General features: G+C 46.6%; 1 protein-coding gene across 1 annotated transcript in view; it reads right to left on the bottom strand.

Annotated features, from left to right (window-relative positions):
* The window catches only part of LOC138285590 (potassium voltage-gated channel subfamily H member 8-like), a 1338351-nt gene that overhangs the window by 1114324 nt on the left and 206656 nt on the right, over positions 1–17371 (bottom strand). The gene's annotated exons all lie outside the window — the stretch shown is intronic.

Here is a 17371-nt window from a genome sequence, read left to right as displayed (position 1 = left end):
CAGGGTATCATAATCTAGTCCATGGGTCCTTCCTGAGTACAACAACACTGCCCAAGCAATCCAACAATGTGTTTTGCATGGCTTATAATAGTTATTGCAATGCCTTAATGTTTTCGATTACATCTGTAAGTTAAGCTCTCTACATTCCTGTTAGAAATGGGTTTTTTGGTTGGCAGTCAGGTTGCCCTCTGTCCAAGCAAGAACCCTCACTCTAGTCAGGGTAAGTCACACACAATCCAAAATCAGGCTGTGCCCACCCTCTGGTAGCTTGGCACGAGCAGTCAGGCTTAACTTAGAAGGCAATGTGTAAAGCATTTGTGCAATAAATCATACAACACCATAGTATAACACCACAAAAATACACCACACAGTGTTTAGAAAAATATATAATATTTATCTGGGTATTTTCAGGTCAAAACGATCAAAGTTGCAATATGAATTTGTAAAGATATCACTGAAAAGTGATATAAAGTGTCTTAAGTCTTTAGAAAGTAAACAAAGGGGGTCATTCTGACCCCGGCGGTCAGAGACCGCCGGGACCAGGGTCGGCGGGAGCACCGCGACAGACCGGCGGTGCCCCGCAGGGCATTCTGACCGCGGCGGTTCGGCCGCGGTCAGATTCGGGAAACCAGCGGTCTCCCGTCGGTTTCCCGCTGCCCAGCAGAATCCTCCATGGCGGCGGAGCGCGAACCCCCTACCGCCATCCTGTTCCTGGCGGGACTCCCGCCAGGAACAGGATGGCGGTAGGGGGTGCCGCGGGGCCCCCGTAAGAGGGCCCCACAAAGTATTTCAGTGTCTGCTATGCAGACACTGAAATACGCGACGGGTGCCACTGCACCCGTCGCACCTTCCCACTACGCCGGCTCAATTCTGAGCCGGCGTCCTCGTGGGAAGGCTGATTTGCCCTGGGCTGGCGGGCGGCCTTTTGGCGGCCGCCCGCCAGCCCAGGGCAAATCCCAAAATACCCTCAGCGGTCTTTCGACCGCGGAGCGGTATTTTGGTGGGGGAACTTCGGCGGGCGGCCTCCGCCACCCGCCGAAGTTAGAATCACCCACAAAGTCTCTTTCAAACACAAAGTACCTGGTTTCTGGTGGAAAATCTCCTCAGAGGGCCACAGGAGAAGAGGTACGTGGAAAACTGGTGTGTGCGTCGATTTCTCCTCAGCACACAGGGACTTGCGTCGTTATTTTCCACGCGGGGAGTTGTGCGTCGTTTTCCGGCGCGTGCACAGTCTCTTTCTGTGGATCGCGGGGAGTACCAGATGTCCCGGGTCTGTGCGTGGATTTTCCTGCTTGTTTTCCGGCTGTGCGTCGTTCTGCAGGGCTGCGCGTCGAAGTTTCGATCTCACGGCAGGCGTCGCGTCGATTTCTCCTGGGGAGTCGGGCGGCGTTGTCCTTGCGAGGCTGTGCATCAAAGTTTTGATCTCACGGCAGGCGTTGCGTCGATTTCTCTGGGGAAGTCGGGCGGCGTTGTCCTTGCGAGGCCGTGCGTCAAAGTTTCGGTCGTCCCGAAGGCGTCGCGTTGATCAGCGTCGGTGTGCGGCGTTTTTCTTGCCGCGGAACAAGCTGTGCGTCGAAAATTTCGGCGCACGGAGCGTCCAAGTGGAAGAGAGAAGTCTTTTTGGTCCTGAGACTTCAGGGAACAGGAGGCAAGCTCTATCCAAGCCCTTGGAGAGCACTTTTACAGCCAGACAAGAGTTCAGCAAGGCAGCAGGCCAACAGCAAGGCAGCAGTCCTTTGTAGAAAAGCAGACAGGTGAGTCCTTTGAGCAGCCAGGCAGTTCTTCTTGGCAGGATGTAGTTTCTGGTTCAGGTTTCTTCTCCAGCAAGTGTCTGATGAGGTAGGGCAGAGGCCCTGTTTTATACTAAGTTGTGCCTTTGAAGTGGGGGTGACTTCAAAGAGTGTCTAAGAAATGCACCAAGCCCCCTTTCAGTTCAATCCTGTCTGCCAGAGTCCCAGTAGAGGGTGTGGCAGTCCTTTGTGTGAGGGCAGGCCCTCCACCCTCCCAGCCCAGGAAGACCCATTCAAAATGCAGATGTATGCAAGTGAGGCTGAGTACCCTGTGTTTGGGGTGTGTCTGAGTGAATGCACAAGGAGCTGTCAACTAAACCTAGCCAGACGTGGATTGAAGGGCACAACAAGATTTTAGTGCAAAGAAATGCTCACTTTCTAAAAGTGGCATTTCTAGAATAGTAATATTAAATCCGACTTCACCAGTCAGCAGGACTTTATATTACCATTCTGGCCATACTAAATATGACCTTCCTGCTCCTTTCAGATCAGCAGCTGCCACTTCAACAGTGTATGAGGGCAGCCCCAATGTTAGCCTATGAAGGGAGCAGGCCTCACAGTAGTGTAAAAACGAATTTAGGAGTTTTACACTACCAGGACATATAACTACACAGGTACATGTCCTGCCTTTTACCTACACAGCACCCTGCTCTAGGGGTTACATAGGGCACACATTAGGGATGACTTATATGTAGAAAAAGGGGAGTTCTAGGCTTGGCAAGTACTTTTAAATGCCAAGTCGAAGTGGCAGTGAAACTGCACACACAGGCCTTGCAATGGCAGGCCTGAGACAGGGTTAAGGGGCTACTGAAGTGGGTGGCACAACCAGTGCTGCAGGCCCACTTGCAGCATTTAATCTACAGGCCCTAGGCACATATAGTGCACTCTACTAGGGACTTATAAGTAAATTAAATAGCCAATCATGGGTAAACCAATCAATAGTACCATTTACACAGAGAGCATATGCACTTTAGCACTGGTTAGCAGTGGTAAAGTGCCCAGAGGTCAAAAGCCAATAACAACAGGTCAGAAAAAATAGGAGGAAGGAGGCAAAAAGTGAGGGATGACCCTGTCAAAAAGCCAGGTCCAACATGACCCCCTACCAGCCTAAAGCCAGGGGAGAACAATCACTATCCTGATGTACTTCCCTGTTTGAGGCGACAGAAAAAGGACCCAGGCCCACAACAGCAGGGGCATGCTCCAGTTCTTCGCCTTCCTGACTCCAATTGGATCCCTCTGTCCATACTCTCAGGGCCCACTAAGCCAACCCATGGGGAATTTTTCTCCTTACCTGCGGATCCCATCTGTGCAGCACCTAACCTTACTTTGCTCACAGATGTATCCCAGGAGCAGGATAGTACCACCATGACCAACACAGTGGTGTTGCCCACTCTACTCCCGGGGTGTGACACTTGTCCCCCCCCCAGGGATAACTCTGTCCACCCGGACAGCAAGCCACAGTGGTTACTGACAGCTGCCAGGGATGAGAGCCAGGCCCCAGGCCTCTCAAAGCTCTCCCACCACTGTGGCTGTGGGGAGTGGGGGGCGGTAGCCCCAGGTGCTGGGCACCCTTTAACCACTCTCCCTTCCACCAGGTCAGGGATGACAGCCTGAACCTGGTCCTCCCCTCTGGGGCTCTGTACCCTCCCTCCTGGAGCGGTACCCCCAGAGTCCAACATGGTCCGGGTGCTTATAGAAGTCGCCCTGTACCATTCCTCCACCAGTGCAGGGCTGTTAACCTGCAACTGGCCCTCCAACCTGGGGTCTGTACCTTCAGGTTGGACTAGGGCCCGGGGTGAGGCTTCCCTCCCCCTGCCCTCCCTCTGGGGTCCAGCACCCTCCAACTAGGAGTGGCCTCCTCAGAAGACAACATGGTAGGGGCACTGTTATCAGTAGCCCCTCCCTCCAGGTCCGGGGGACACCCTGAACCTGGTCTTCCAGCCCAGGGTCTGTACCCTCAGACTGGATCACTGCCTGGCAAACCAGGACTTTCTGGGAGGCACACCTACCCCCCACCAGGTCAGAGTTTAACCTCTGAATCTGGCCATCCAGTGGGTGGCACAACCAGTGCTGCAGGCCCACTAGCAGCATTTAATCTACAGGCCCTAGGCACATATAGTGCACTCTACTAGGGACTTATAAGTAAATTAAATAGCCAATCATGGGTAAACCAATCAATAGTACCATTTACACAGAGAGCATATGCACTTTAGCACTGGTTAGCAGTGGTAAAGTGCCCAGAGGTCAAAAGCCAACAACAACAGGTCAGAAAAAATAGGAGGAAGGAGGCAAAAAGTGTGGGGATGACCCTGTCAAAAAGCCAGGTCCAACAATTCCTATGTGGAGTTTTGAGTGGTTCAGAAAGGGCGTTACATACACTTCAGCGGATGCCTGGGATAACACAGGACTCCCCTATGTGGGAGATTTATTACTGGGAGGGACTCTCAACCACTTTGATCTACTAGTTAAGCTGCAATTCGTCCCTCCAGCGGGCCAATTCCTGATACATAACTGTGTTATAGTGGCCCTTAGTGACATCTGGAACATAGCCCATATGGAGCCCTTTGTCCATTCTTTCCTTCGCATATTACATACAGTAGTAAGTGGCATATTAAAGTTTTCCTGGCTTGTCAAAGCATAGCTTGCTTGGCTCATCTATGCAAAAACAAGCACTGGTAATGCCAATAGGTCTGACTTTAAATGTATATTGCATGGTAATGTGAAGCATTACTAGTAAATGGCATGGGAATAAATATGTATTTTGTTGAAGTAAAGAACTGTAGAATAATATTTGTGTAGGTTAAAAAGTCAGGTGACAGTTGCACTGTCAAGTCAGACTTAAAAATCCACGTAGATTAAGGACTGCCCTCCTCCCATCTGTGGTGCTGCCAGAGAAAAACAACATAAATTATCTATCTAAGACAGTTTAGTAACATGGCAGTGTCATGTGTTTGCCCCTAAAAGTTAAATTCACACTTTGGCAGCTGGATAAATCACAGTTGCCTGGAGGGCAAGTACTTTTTTGCAGAAGCACACAAATTCAGCCCAATCAAAACATGAACTTCTGTCTCACAACACATAGTGGAGCCAAAGCCCCTCTCTAATGATGCTCACATCATTGTCTGGTGACAGCTGGGCTGTCAAGCAGTACCATAATTATAGAACTGTTAATTAAATTTGCTCCCAATGCCATGCTATTGGAGTGGGCATCTAACATATGCTTTGAGAATATCCAGGAGTCGTCACTTTCTTGAATTAAATAACCAAATTCCTTACGCTCCTCACTAGCTGCCAAGATCTAGGCAAATTAGAGCATTGCACCTTAGGAACAGATCCATACCCCAGAGCTGGAAAGTCAGTAGTAGATTTCTGAATATTTCTGAATCTAGCTTTCCCCCTGGCCCATGCTCACTCGGCCTCTTTCCTGCTGGTGATCTCACACTGGCACAGTACACTATTATTGTGGGCAGAGACAGAAACTGTATCTTTGAGGATAGAGAAGATTAGTGGACAACATAAATGCCCAATTGGTTTGCATGGGAAGACTTGATTTTTGTCTTCCGAGAGTGCCTCAAGGATGATACCAGGTCACCGCAGGGAGAATTACTCATGTTTAATTTATGTTCTGCACCACTCTGCATCCTCCTTACCGTGAATTTCACTTAGTAACATTGCACTTTAAGTTACTTAATAGTATATAAATTCTTGAATTGCCCACTTGTTGGTTTCCATATTCAACCTAATTGGATGTTTACTCCTCTATCAATCGTTTAGCTTTATTGGGTATCATCCTATCACCTCCACTGATGCAGTACGGAGATGATGTGCATGGTAAGTCAAGGCTAGGCAATATCAGCTTACCCTCCGAGGCCCTCATTATCAATTGTCTGGACTATGGTGCTGAGATACTCGGGTCCCAGAATCTACATTACAGATCGGTAGCTCCACACCAAACTACAGCCATTACAAGTTTTTCCATGAAACAGGGAATACCTGCTTGGACCTGGAGTAATTGGGTGTTAAACCAGCAGTTTTTCCCAATTTCCAGGAAAATATTCTGACAGTTTCTGCCTGATCTGAGAAGGTCAATGGTATATGCAGGAGTGCTGGTGTGGGAGGTGGGGTTGAAGTTGGGAGCCAGAGGTGCAGGGCATGCTTACGCTTGTCTGGGCGAGAGCACTGTCTTCTCCTGTGGACTACTTCAGGCGGAGGGCCAATCGATGGAACTGCCCACAAGCCCCTGACCTGCAGCACCTTTGACAGGCCCACTGTCTCCTGGCCCAGAATTTTCAGGTCTGGAGTTTTCAGACCTGATAATACTGCGCCGACACACTTGGAATTGTAGATGGGATATTTCACCTGAAGCTATCACTCTCGGTAAAACAACCAAACTCCTAAGGAGGGCCTAAGAAAAAAGTGTCAACATTTCACCTTGCTTCTCTGGAGAGGGCTTCTCCTCTAATCACTTCTCTTGTAATGACAATGATCCTTGCACCACATCCCCTAACACTGGAACATGCCTGCTCTGAATGTAAAATGGTCTCTTACACTGGACTGCGCCTTTTCTAACTATGCGCTACCCCTTCGTATCAAGGACCATGTGATGTCATGCCATATCTAGACATCCATGTTGACAGCAGTCCCTCTCACTGGATCACAAACCTCCCACTGGTGCATAGGCATGGCTAGATCAATGGATCAACCCCTCCCTTGCGCCACCACTCTTTCTGGTGAGCCACACCGCCTGTCAATGCACCACAACCCCTTCCACTACTCTCCGTGGTAGGCCCTTTCTTAACATGAAATCGCCTTGTCTCAAAAAGCACAGTTGAGAGAGAGACCTCCAGATGTCTAACTAAATTCATTAAATTCCACCAGGGGGACTGTTCTCTTGGATTTCTGCTCTAATTAATGTTTCTGTATCAGCTTTAATTTCACTGAGCCGCAAACCAGACTTTGTTAATTTCATTCTAATATCAAATATACAGACTGGAAGGGGTGTTTAATTATTTTTGGCAGTGATACTTCTGGCTGTGCCTCTTGGTTCCTCTTCCTTGAGATCTTTTATTATTTGTAGCTAAGAAACGTCTTGGTATTGCACAAAGGCGTGGAATACACAAGTGCAAGCCTCAGTCTCAGCCAGATAGTGTCTAGAGGGCAGCAACACCAAAAATACAATCTGTCTTTTCCTGGCAATATCTCTTGAGGCAAAATGAGATCTTTTCAAAGCGACATATTGGAGTGTACATTCATTATAAAGCCCAAAGTTTACATCTTACAAAAAGTCTTTCTAGAGGAAGATTGTTTGTCAGAACATCGTGTGCAAAAAACATCACTCTACAAAAATATCACAGCTAGAAAATCGACTTTCACAATATCGGAAGGGTAAATATGTGTAACATAAGCAAATTTGAATGTAATAGCTGTAGTGCCCCTTCTTACTGAAACCCTCTTGTAATAAATAGCATGCCATAATGCCCTTACCACAATATATACAGTTAAAAACTGAGTTAATGATTCTGCCTCAAACGCAAAAAATCAATAATATTCACCAGTTATGGTTTCCAACATATATAACACACACCATAACTTGTGGCACCCACATTCTTACTTTCTTGTGGGCCAATTGCTTGTTTTTGTGCTGGTGCCAAATTGATTTTATGAGCATGGCAGGAAGTGGAAGTTATTGCCGGTGTGTATTCTTATTCCATTACACTATTTCGCTGACATTCACCACTTGCTCTGGGTGGAAATCCACTCTACATTATCCCACTGTATGCAACTCCACTGTACGGCACTCCACTCCACTCTTTGCTTATCCACTCTACATCACTCTATTATATGGTATCCGCTGTACGCCACTCCACTGCACTCTATGCCTCTGTACTCAACCCCACTCCAATCTGCACCACTTCACTCTCTGTCACTACATTCTATGCCACTCCACTCCATGCCACTCCCACTTATGCTGCTGTACTCTACACTCCTCGTCTAAACTCTACTCCACTCTATGCTATTCCACTGTACGCAACTCTGCTCTCGCCACTACACTGTACAGTATTCCACTGTACACCACTCCACTATACACTATTCCACTCTGTGCCACTACACTCTCTGACACTCTATTGTACAACACTCTACTATGAACTATTCCACTGTACGCTGCTCCACTCTACAACACTCCACTTTATGCTTTTGTACTGTATGCCACTAAAATGTACCTCACTCAACTGTACACCGCTCAACTTTACATTGCACTCAATGCTATTCCACTGTGTGCTCTTACATTGCACCACACAACACCCTGCCACTCCACTGCTCATCACTCCACTGTATGCTACTCTGCTGTATGCCACTCCACTCTACAGCACTCCAATCTATGCTATTCCACTCTATGCCAGTCCATTATACGCCACTCCACTGTACGCTATTCCACTGTATGCCACTCCTCTATACCACATTCCACTCTACTACACTCCACCTCACTCTACAACACCATGCTCTACGACACTACAGTTTACAACACTCTCCTGTGCCACGCTCCTCCTAATGACACTACACTTGATTACAATAACTCTACAATTTCCAAAACATTTTTTATTAAAAATAAAGAAACATTGAAATTCAATGAAAAAAAAAAGGTTAAGCCTTTGTTGTAGTTCAGGAAACTTTATATATTCTTTCTACACAAACCAGACTTAAAATGCACAAACATTAGAAATACTTAAGCTATAGTTATACCTTCAATTTATACTTTACATACTACCTTTAAATTAATATAACTATATTTATTCTTGTGCTACAAACAATAGTACACAAATATCGAATTTCTAAACTTACAGTTACAACTTTAATTTATAATTTATCAACATCTTCTAATTATTTTAACTCGCGCACCTCCATACACAGTGTATTCAGCTTGGTAGTCACAGTGCATTTACTATAACCCACCACTCTAACATACACTCTATTCTCACAAAAGATTTGATTTGTAATGTCATAACTATTATTGTAAATAATATTATTTTAGATGGTATAGCTAATATAATGAAAAAGAGTATAGGCAGTGCGCGGAGAAGCAACAGGTTATAGTTAATGCACTGCCACTTCCCCGATTGGGGCACCATGATGGAACAAATATATATATAATAATGTAGGCCATTAACAGCATTATGATGCAGTTTTTGCTTGAGCTGCTCATTTATTGTTCTTTCCTTTTTTTTTAATTAGTTTTATTGTTTTGAGGAGTTTGAGGTCCCTCTGAGATACCCACACCTTTATTTTAGTTGGGAGCCACTGGGGAGCCCCAGGGCCCCTGCAGTCCTACTGGCTCCTTGCAAACAGGGGCTAGCCACCCTTTTTGATTTTATGATCTCTGCAAGTGCCCTGGTGCCCACCTGGGACAATCCACAACATTTTTCAAGATGAGGGCCTTAAGGGAGCCCCAATGCCCCAGCTGCATCGCCGGCTCACTGCAGGCTGCCCCATTCTTTGTGGCCACGCAGAAGCCAAATACCTTTTTTACACTTTTTTTACCTGTGGACATTCTCAGTGCCCAACTGGGGCACCCCCACAAAACATGTTACATTGAGGGCTGGGGGGGGGGGGGAGCTGTAGGGCCAACACAGTCCTGCCAGCTCCCTGCAAGTGGCCTTGTTCCATGTTACCACACAGAAATTGGACTCCTTCTTTTTTAACTCTGACTTACCCCTGGGCACACCCGGTGCAACCCCACAACATTGTTTTTACATTGGAGGCTGTGGGTGGAGGACCATAGCCCCATCAGTGCAACCGGGCCCTCGGCCAACACCCATCCTTGAAGCTGCTGGAGCCTGTATTGCTCCCACCCTGTGGGAACAGCTTTTCTTTCTGCTCCCACCGGGTGGGAGCAATTCTATGTTTTCCTTCCTGCAAGAGCGGGGAGAGAGAGAAATATTTGTGCTCTCACTCGGCGGAAGCCTTTTTGCTCAGACGTCTTCCTTGCCTGCACTCTCGCTGACAGGGAAACAACAGTGACTCCATCACTGAGCCAACCCCCTCTCCATGAAAAATATGCTGTGCCTCCTGCACTTTGGGTCCTGTCCCATCCTGGGTTTTACTTTTTAAAAGGTGGGAGACAGTTTTTTTTTCTACATTTACTGGTGATCATCCATGAATTTGCAGTAAAGTTAAAAAAAGATATGTTTCTTACCCCAGATCAAATGGTACCCTCTCACCAGGCCTAGGAGGCAGGGTCTCCAAACCTAGCCCCCAAATGTTTTCTGAACCATTTTTCAGAACCGGGTTAAACTCCGCCAATCTGACCCCAAGAACTGTCATGCTCTTTGATGGTGGAAGCCAAGTCCCATGCCTGGGCATGCTGCCTCTACCCCTTATTTTTATTTTTTTAAATACCTTTCCTGGTGTCTTATGTACTAACCTCCTGGGTAGGGGTGATTGGGGGGTAAACACCCCCAATATGAACACCTAGAGAGGCAGGAAAATTGTTATGCCCTTTAATGAGGAGAGGACAGAGCCTGATGTGTCGCCTCACCTCATTCTTTTTATGAACATCCCTGTTGTCTACTGGGCAGTCTACCCTTCTGGGGGGGGGGGGTGCAATTGGGAGTAAACACCTCCAATCTGCCCCCAAGGAGCAGAATGACTATCCTGCTCTTTGGTGGGGTGGGCAAACTGAACTCACTCTGCCCCATTAAAAACAAAAATCCTGCTAGTGGGCTTCAGGATGGCAGAAAGATTGACATTCTCTTTGGTGGGATGAGTTCAAGGACTGATGCTTAGGTGGGCCTGCCTCACTTCATTTCTTTTCATTATCAATTAGGATCAATATCCTTAGGGCCTAGTGGGCTTTCTGGCTCCTTTGGGATGGGAAGAGTGACAAAAAACGGATGTGTTCTTTGGTGTGGCTGTGGACATGCCCGGGTGTACCACTCCCCCTAAAGAAACCTTGGTGATGGGGTGTTGGAACCCTGCTTAGGCATTGTGACCCTGTAGTGATTCCCAAAGAGAGATCCACTTGGTAGAGGTGCTTCTGGAAAGGGAACATCTGCCCTTGAGCACCAATGAAATTGAAAGCAGTCAACGCCTAACAGTACTTTAACGTTTGTCACTGTGATGTCAGCACTGCACGTCACAGTGACAAAAAAAGGTGAAATTCAGTACATGGGAGAAGCACGTCTTTTTTAGGCTCTCGGAGGATTGCATTGTTATTGTGGTGATGATCTTTCAAGTCCACTGCATCACTAGGGTTATGTAGTGGACATGAACGATGCGGCCACCCCATTAAAGCAGTTGAAAATGTTCATAAACAATGCCGTATTTTGTATTGTATTGCATTGCTGGAGTTCCCATGCACAACTTTAGTAAATAAGAGCCTACTTATTCCACTGTTCTACAGAATAACACGATCGTTCACTGTGTACTTGGATTATAATATCAAAACACTGTCCAAGAAACCACTGGTCACACGATGCATTATTTTTTGCAAGAGTAAAGTGACCGAATACCTTGAGCTGGCCTCAAACAAGGGCTGCCACACTCACAGATATAACAGTAAACCCCTTGCTTTGGAAGAAAAGCAAATCATGAGAGAAGCAGCCGTTTGAAGACAGGAAGGTTAGTCAGGTAGGCCAATGCCCCTATGGTAATGCAGAGATTTGAAAACGATCAAGACTATCCTTTACTGACTCAAAGGCTTTATGTCCGAGTATCGAATGCAGAACTATTGTGCTACTTGATATTGTTGCAAATTTATTAACAAACAAAATATAAACGTAAACTTATACTTGCTTGTATATATTTACTTTGGTGATTTTGGTTGTTAATTCTGCAATGACATTCTTGTAAATCTCAAAATTCCGCACAATACTGAATCAAAGCATCACAGGATGTGAGTGCAGGTCACAGACCAGAAGTACAATGCGATCAAATTGGCAACCTGTCCATGCAACCATGTTGTCATCTGAGTGTCCTCATTAGAAGTCCTCATAGTTTTTCTACAGAAACATATGTAAGAAACCATATATCAGAAACAAACAGGCAAAGCATTGGCCCATGTATTTAACTTGGAACAATATGGGTGAGGCCAGTTTTCGGAGCATCCTACCACAATGAAATTATATTCTGACAGTAGCCACACTCAGTATTTGTTGCGCCGGTTGGGCACTTCAGAAACAAGTACTGGATTGCCAGTTTTCTTAAAGCGATTTTCACCAGGCCTATTCTACAACTTCAGCTGGCATTCCCACCCTACTCCCAGAACCTTATTCATGTGAGGTATGAGGGTCTGCCGGTCCTGCTACATCCACCCTGGCTCCTTCCCCTCTAGGCACCCAAGAATATTGGAGATGGTAACCCCCAAATCAGACGTGAAGGACGAATAGATAGACAAAGTTCACCCTTTCTAAATATGCCCATAGAATCACATATGGTCCTGTTAGAAGTTGCCCAACGTAGTTCCCTATTGGAGATGGTGCACCGGGTAGATGTAATTTTTGAGGTGTCTCTCAGGCTGTAATTATCGGATCCTCAAACTCCAGGCCTGGCGACACTGCAAAGCTACAGTGGCTGTGGGCAGCTGGTGTGGCCATCCGACACCTGTCTGCATATTGCAGCTGGGTAGCTCTCACCAGCTGCAGGAAAAGAATAACTTCTCTGCTTTCTCACCCACTGTACTTTTGCCCACCCATTGGCAAGTGAAAAATGCTCTGTGCAGGTGGTAAATGTTCACAGATTTGTGCCCATTGTTTCCCTTGGAAGGGTGAAAATTTACAGACTTGGATCCAGTATTCCAGATACTGAATGTTATTCCCCAGTGTGTAGTCCCTGGTCTCTTACAGGGACATACCACCCTGTATTGTATATTGCGGCCAAAGTGTCTTCCTGAGGAAACAATGGGTAACTCCTAATAGGGCAACACAACAAGATGACGGACGGTGTGCTGAACCTTTTCAAACCCTCACCCCAGTCAGAGATCTGGGCTAAATAAAAATGTATTTTGCTCGCCATGCCACCCCGGTTTGGACCCAACCATATGCAGGTCAGTCTTGACCCTGCTCCCCATGGGAATGATCCAGCCTGAACTGTCAAGCTGGGTCCTCCCTCGAACAGAAGCAAGCATCATGGGACCGGTTTCAGGGTATCACCCCTCATCAGCCATGCTAGCTTGAATCCAGTGGCACAGCAAGCAAGGGACCCACATCTTGGCATACCCTTGCCACTTACGGCAAACACAGCAACACAACAAGATGATGGACAGAGTGTTGAAACTTTTACAGATCTGGGTTAAATCCACTGACCCGTGTCTGGGTTTTCCATTGCAACTTATGGCACACATTGCAACACAACAAGATGTTTCTGCAGTCCGTCCATCATCCTTTTGTGTTGCTAAAGTTGTCCTAAGTGGCCAGGGTATGCCCAGGTGTGGGTCCTTGCTCACTGTCCACTGGATTCAAGCTAGCCTTGCTGGGGAGGAGTTGTACCCTGAAACCGGTCCTAGGATACTTGTTTCTGGTCCAGGGAGGACCTGGCCTGGCAGTTCAGACTGACCTGTTCCCATGTGGAGCAGGGTCAAGACTGGTTTCCATATGGCTGGATCCAAGCTGGGGTGGCATGGTGAGCAAAAGAACAATGGGTTAAACCAATGTCTGCGACTGGGGTTGAGTATTTGAAAAGGTTCAGCACTCCGCCCATCATCCTTTTGCGTTGCTGAACTCTTAATAAGGCCTGTTGGAGGCGGCATGTTCTGGGTGGCTGATGGGAGACCCTAGCCAGACAGAACCTACTACTCCCATCAGGGGTGGGTGATTGCACTCACTGTATAGCTGGTACTCACCCTTTGTCAGCTTGGCACAGAGCATTCAGGCTTATCACAAGGGCAATATGTAAAGCATGGCACAGCACTACCACACAATAAATACACTGAGCGTTACAAAAGAGACTTCGCACAAGGTGTATTTAAATAAAGTTTGTATTCAACACACACATTAATTAGCACAACATGAACATCATGTAAATCTGGGTATAAATCACACTTAAAAATATCACTACCAGTACTATGCTCAACTGTGTTAAAATGACATAAGCACTATGTACACATAAGAAAAAAAAAAATTTCCCTCCCAGTACCCTCATGCGATGCCAACAAAATGTCAGCACGAGACCCATCCTAGTGATTTCCCCAATTCAATGTCACACAATTCTAGGATACACCCCAGTTCACAACCATAGCAGCAATGTGTACATATAGAGAACAGCAGCACTTTTAGATAGTTCTAAGGCCTAGGCCGCACAGATAAAACCCAAAGTTAACCATGATAGTCCTCAGACCAAGAAACAACGTGTTCGCCACACCACCGTGCAGTGTAGTCACTCACATTCGGTCACTCCCACTCACTTGCTCTGCACCACTACGCAGTGACACAGATATAACATGCACTCATTCACACTCACACCAAGCACCCTAATGCTGTGCACTGATATCCGACAGGCTAGTGGTCACTGCACTCGCAGACCCTCCCTTGCGTCCAAACCTACATCCACCCTTCAACTAATTCCTACTACCTCGCCCCCCTCACAAGCTGAAGATGGTAGCACCCTTTCACAGAATACTAGGCCACTTGTGGCTGGAATAATACTTATTCAGGATCTCGGGACTAAGGTGGAGGGAAGCAAAGAGATAACAGCTGATCAGGCAGTAGTTGACAAATGGAGAAGTGTCCACCAATCAGGGAGTTTACTCAGGGGTCTCTGTATTGTGCCTTCCGGCGCGGGCCCTGGTCTGTCAAGCATGGGGGGAGGGTCAGTGGGACACATGCTGTTCACAATGGTGCCTAGCCAGATACTCCAATATACAGGTAGTTACCAAATCCACACCTATTAGGAGGCAGAAAGTCTGGGCGTGATGACTTGAGCTGCCCCCGACAGTCCTGGTTGCAAACAAAGAGTTACCAAATCCTCACCTACCTTGAATGAGGCACAACCTCTGGTGCGGGATGATGTGAGTCGTTCCAGACAATTTACGACATGCACGAAACATTACCAGTGCCTTACCTCCCTGGAATAAGGCACACCATCTGGTGTGTGATGACACGCAGAATGTTACCAATGCCATACTTCCCTGGAATGAGGCACAACGTCTGGTGCACGATGGATTGAGTCACATCAGACAAATCCGGACACAGACAAAAAGTTACATATGCCGTACCTCCCTGGAATGAGGCACAACATCTGGTGCTCGATAACCCGAGCAGCACCAGACAAATCTGGTCACACACAGAAAGTTACCAATGCCATATCTCCCTGGAATAAGCCACACCATCTGGTGCGCAATGACTTGATTCGCACCAGACAAATCCGGTCACACATACATAGACTCAAGTTCTGCTCAGGTTATGCCCCACCTCTGAAGGTCGCAGCCAGTGAATCGAACACCGAGCACAATGAGCATGCAGTTGGATGGCACACAAGAGAAGTGCAGCACCCTCAACCAGGTGCCGCAACTGGTGAATCCACTCACTATCGACCATAGGCTTATGCATGTCATGGCACCACAATGAAGGGCCACACTCCTTGAATGCAGGCAGTACTTTGAAGGCTCTGCACCAGGCACATCTGGTCTCCAGGTGCAATACTTAGTTCCAAGCCCACACCGTTGCTACCAGGTGATTTCCAGCAGATGATGTAGACACTTAAGAGGGCACTGCTCTCCGGATGACACAAGTAGAAGGTGTAGATCTCTCACAGGAGGTCTTTGATGTCCCTAAGACTGCCTCAAAAGAACAGGGGGCAAGCCACCAAGTCCTTGGAGAGCACACTTCAGAGTGTCACAGAGCATCAACAAGTTGGCCCAGGCCAGCCATGATGCAGGAAGGATGTGCCCTTTCCTAGGGCAGTAATTACTTCTTTCATAGTTTGACTCTTGTTTTAGGCATGACTGCTGGTTTAAGGATGACAGTACTTATGTTTGTAGGTGATTAGGCCAGTCCTACAGCAAGTCGCAACTGTCGTCCCAACCCTTCCAGCTCACAAGCTAGACCTCACCAAAAACCCAAACAGTAAAAGGTGATTTGTGTCAGCCTTTACGCATGGACTAAAGATTTTGACATCTCAGAGAGGTCGTGGTTAAACAGAGATTACCCCTTTCTCATATGAACAACATGTCTCAGTCAAACACAGGCAATAAAGGAGATGCAGTAAAGTTTCAATAGGTTTTACTATCAAGACTGCAATCTGCAATAAGTTGCATGGGCTGCAATGAGTAGGATAATGAACAATGCAAGAAACAGAATGGTAAAAACAAGAGTATTGAACACAAAGACCCCCACCATCTTGCAATGACATGTAATTTGAAATAGATGTAACATAGGCCCTAATACTATAGCATGATGAACCTAATCTCGAACCTAAACAGAGCTAGGTGTGTTAAACCTAATCTGCCAGTACCATGTCCATGAGAAGAGCCCCCAACCCTTGTTACCTTGGAAGGAGGTGGCACGAAGACTAGGTCAGAATTAAGGCGACTTGCGTAGCAAAGATAGTGTTGATGGCATCTGGTGGGAATCCTTCTGATTTTCTTGTCTGTGTGAGATACATGTATACAGATCTGGTAGGACCCCTGACGCAGGTATGTTCCCAAACAATAGATTAAAAAAGCATGCTTGGGGCGGTAATTATATAAACAATTCCCTGAAAAGGTACATTATGTTACTGGCACACAACAGTGGGAAAGTACATAATGTGACAACCTACGTATCTCATTTATCTTTGACGCTGATAGTGACGCCTTTACAGAATGACACTGTGTTAGACCTGACAGCCTTAGGGTGGTCACCTCTAACTTTTTGCCTGCCTCCCTCCACTTTTTGGACACTGTTTTTGCTGGTTTCAGCACTTTACTACTGCTAACCAGTGCTAAACTGCATATGCTCTCTCCCTTAAAACATGGTGACATTGGTTCCTACCCAATTGGCTTATATAATCTACTTGTAAGTCCCCAATAATGTGCACTACATGTACCCAGGGCCTGTAGATTAAATGCTACTGGTGGGCCTGCAGCACTGATTGTGCCACCCACATAAGTAGCCATTAACCATTCCTCAGGCCTGCCATTGCAAGACCTAGGTGTGCAGTTTCACTGCCAATTCGACTTGGCATTGAAAATTACTTAACTCCCCATTTCTACATATAAGTCACCCATAAGTTAGGCCGTAGGTAACCCATAGGGCATGGTGCTCTGTAGATAAAAGGCATGACATATACCTGTGTAGTTTATATGTCCTGGTAGTGTAGAACTCCTACATTGGTTTTGCACTGCTGTGAGGCCTGTTCATTTCATAGGCTATCATCAGGGCTACTCCCTTATACTGTTTGAGTGGTAGATGCTGATCTGAAAGGAGTAACAAGGTCATAGTTCGTATGGCCAGAATGGTAATGCAAAATCCTGCTGACTGGTGAAGTTGGATTTAATGTTACTATTTTAGAAATGACACTTTTAGAAAGTGAGCATTTCGCTGCACTTAAATCCTTCTGTGCCTTAAAATCCAGGTCTGGCTAGGTTAGTTGAAAGCTCCCTTGTGCATTTC

This window comes from Pleurodeles waltl, chromosome 3_1, assembly GCF_031143425.1.
Source record: "Pleurodeles waltl isolate 20211129_DDA chromosome 3_1, aPleWal1.hap1.20221129, whole genome shotgun sequence".
Taxonomy (NCBI): Eukaryota; Metazoa; Chordata; class Amphibia; order Caudata; family Salamandridae; genus Pleurodeles; species Pleurodeles waltl.
Note: the sequence above shows the minus strand (reverse complement) of the source record. Positions and strands in the feature narration are given on the sequence as shown.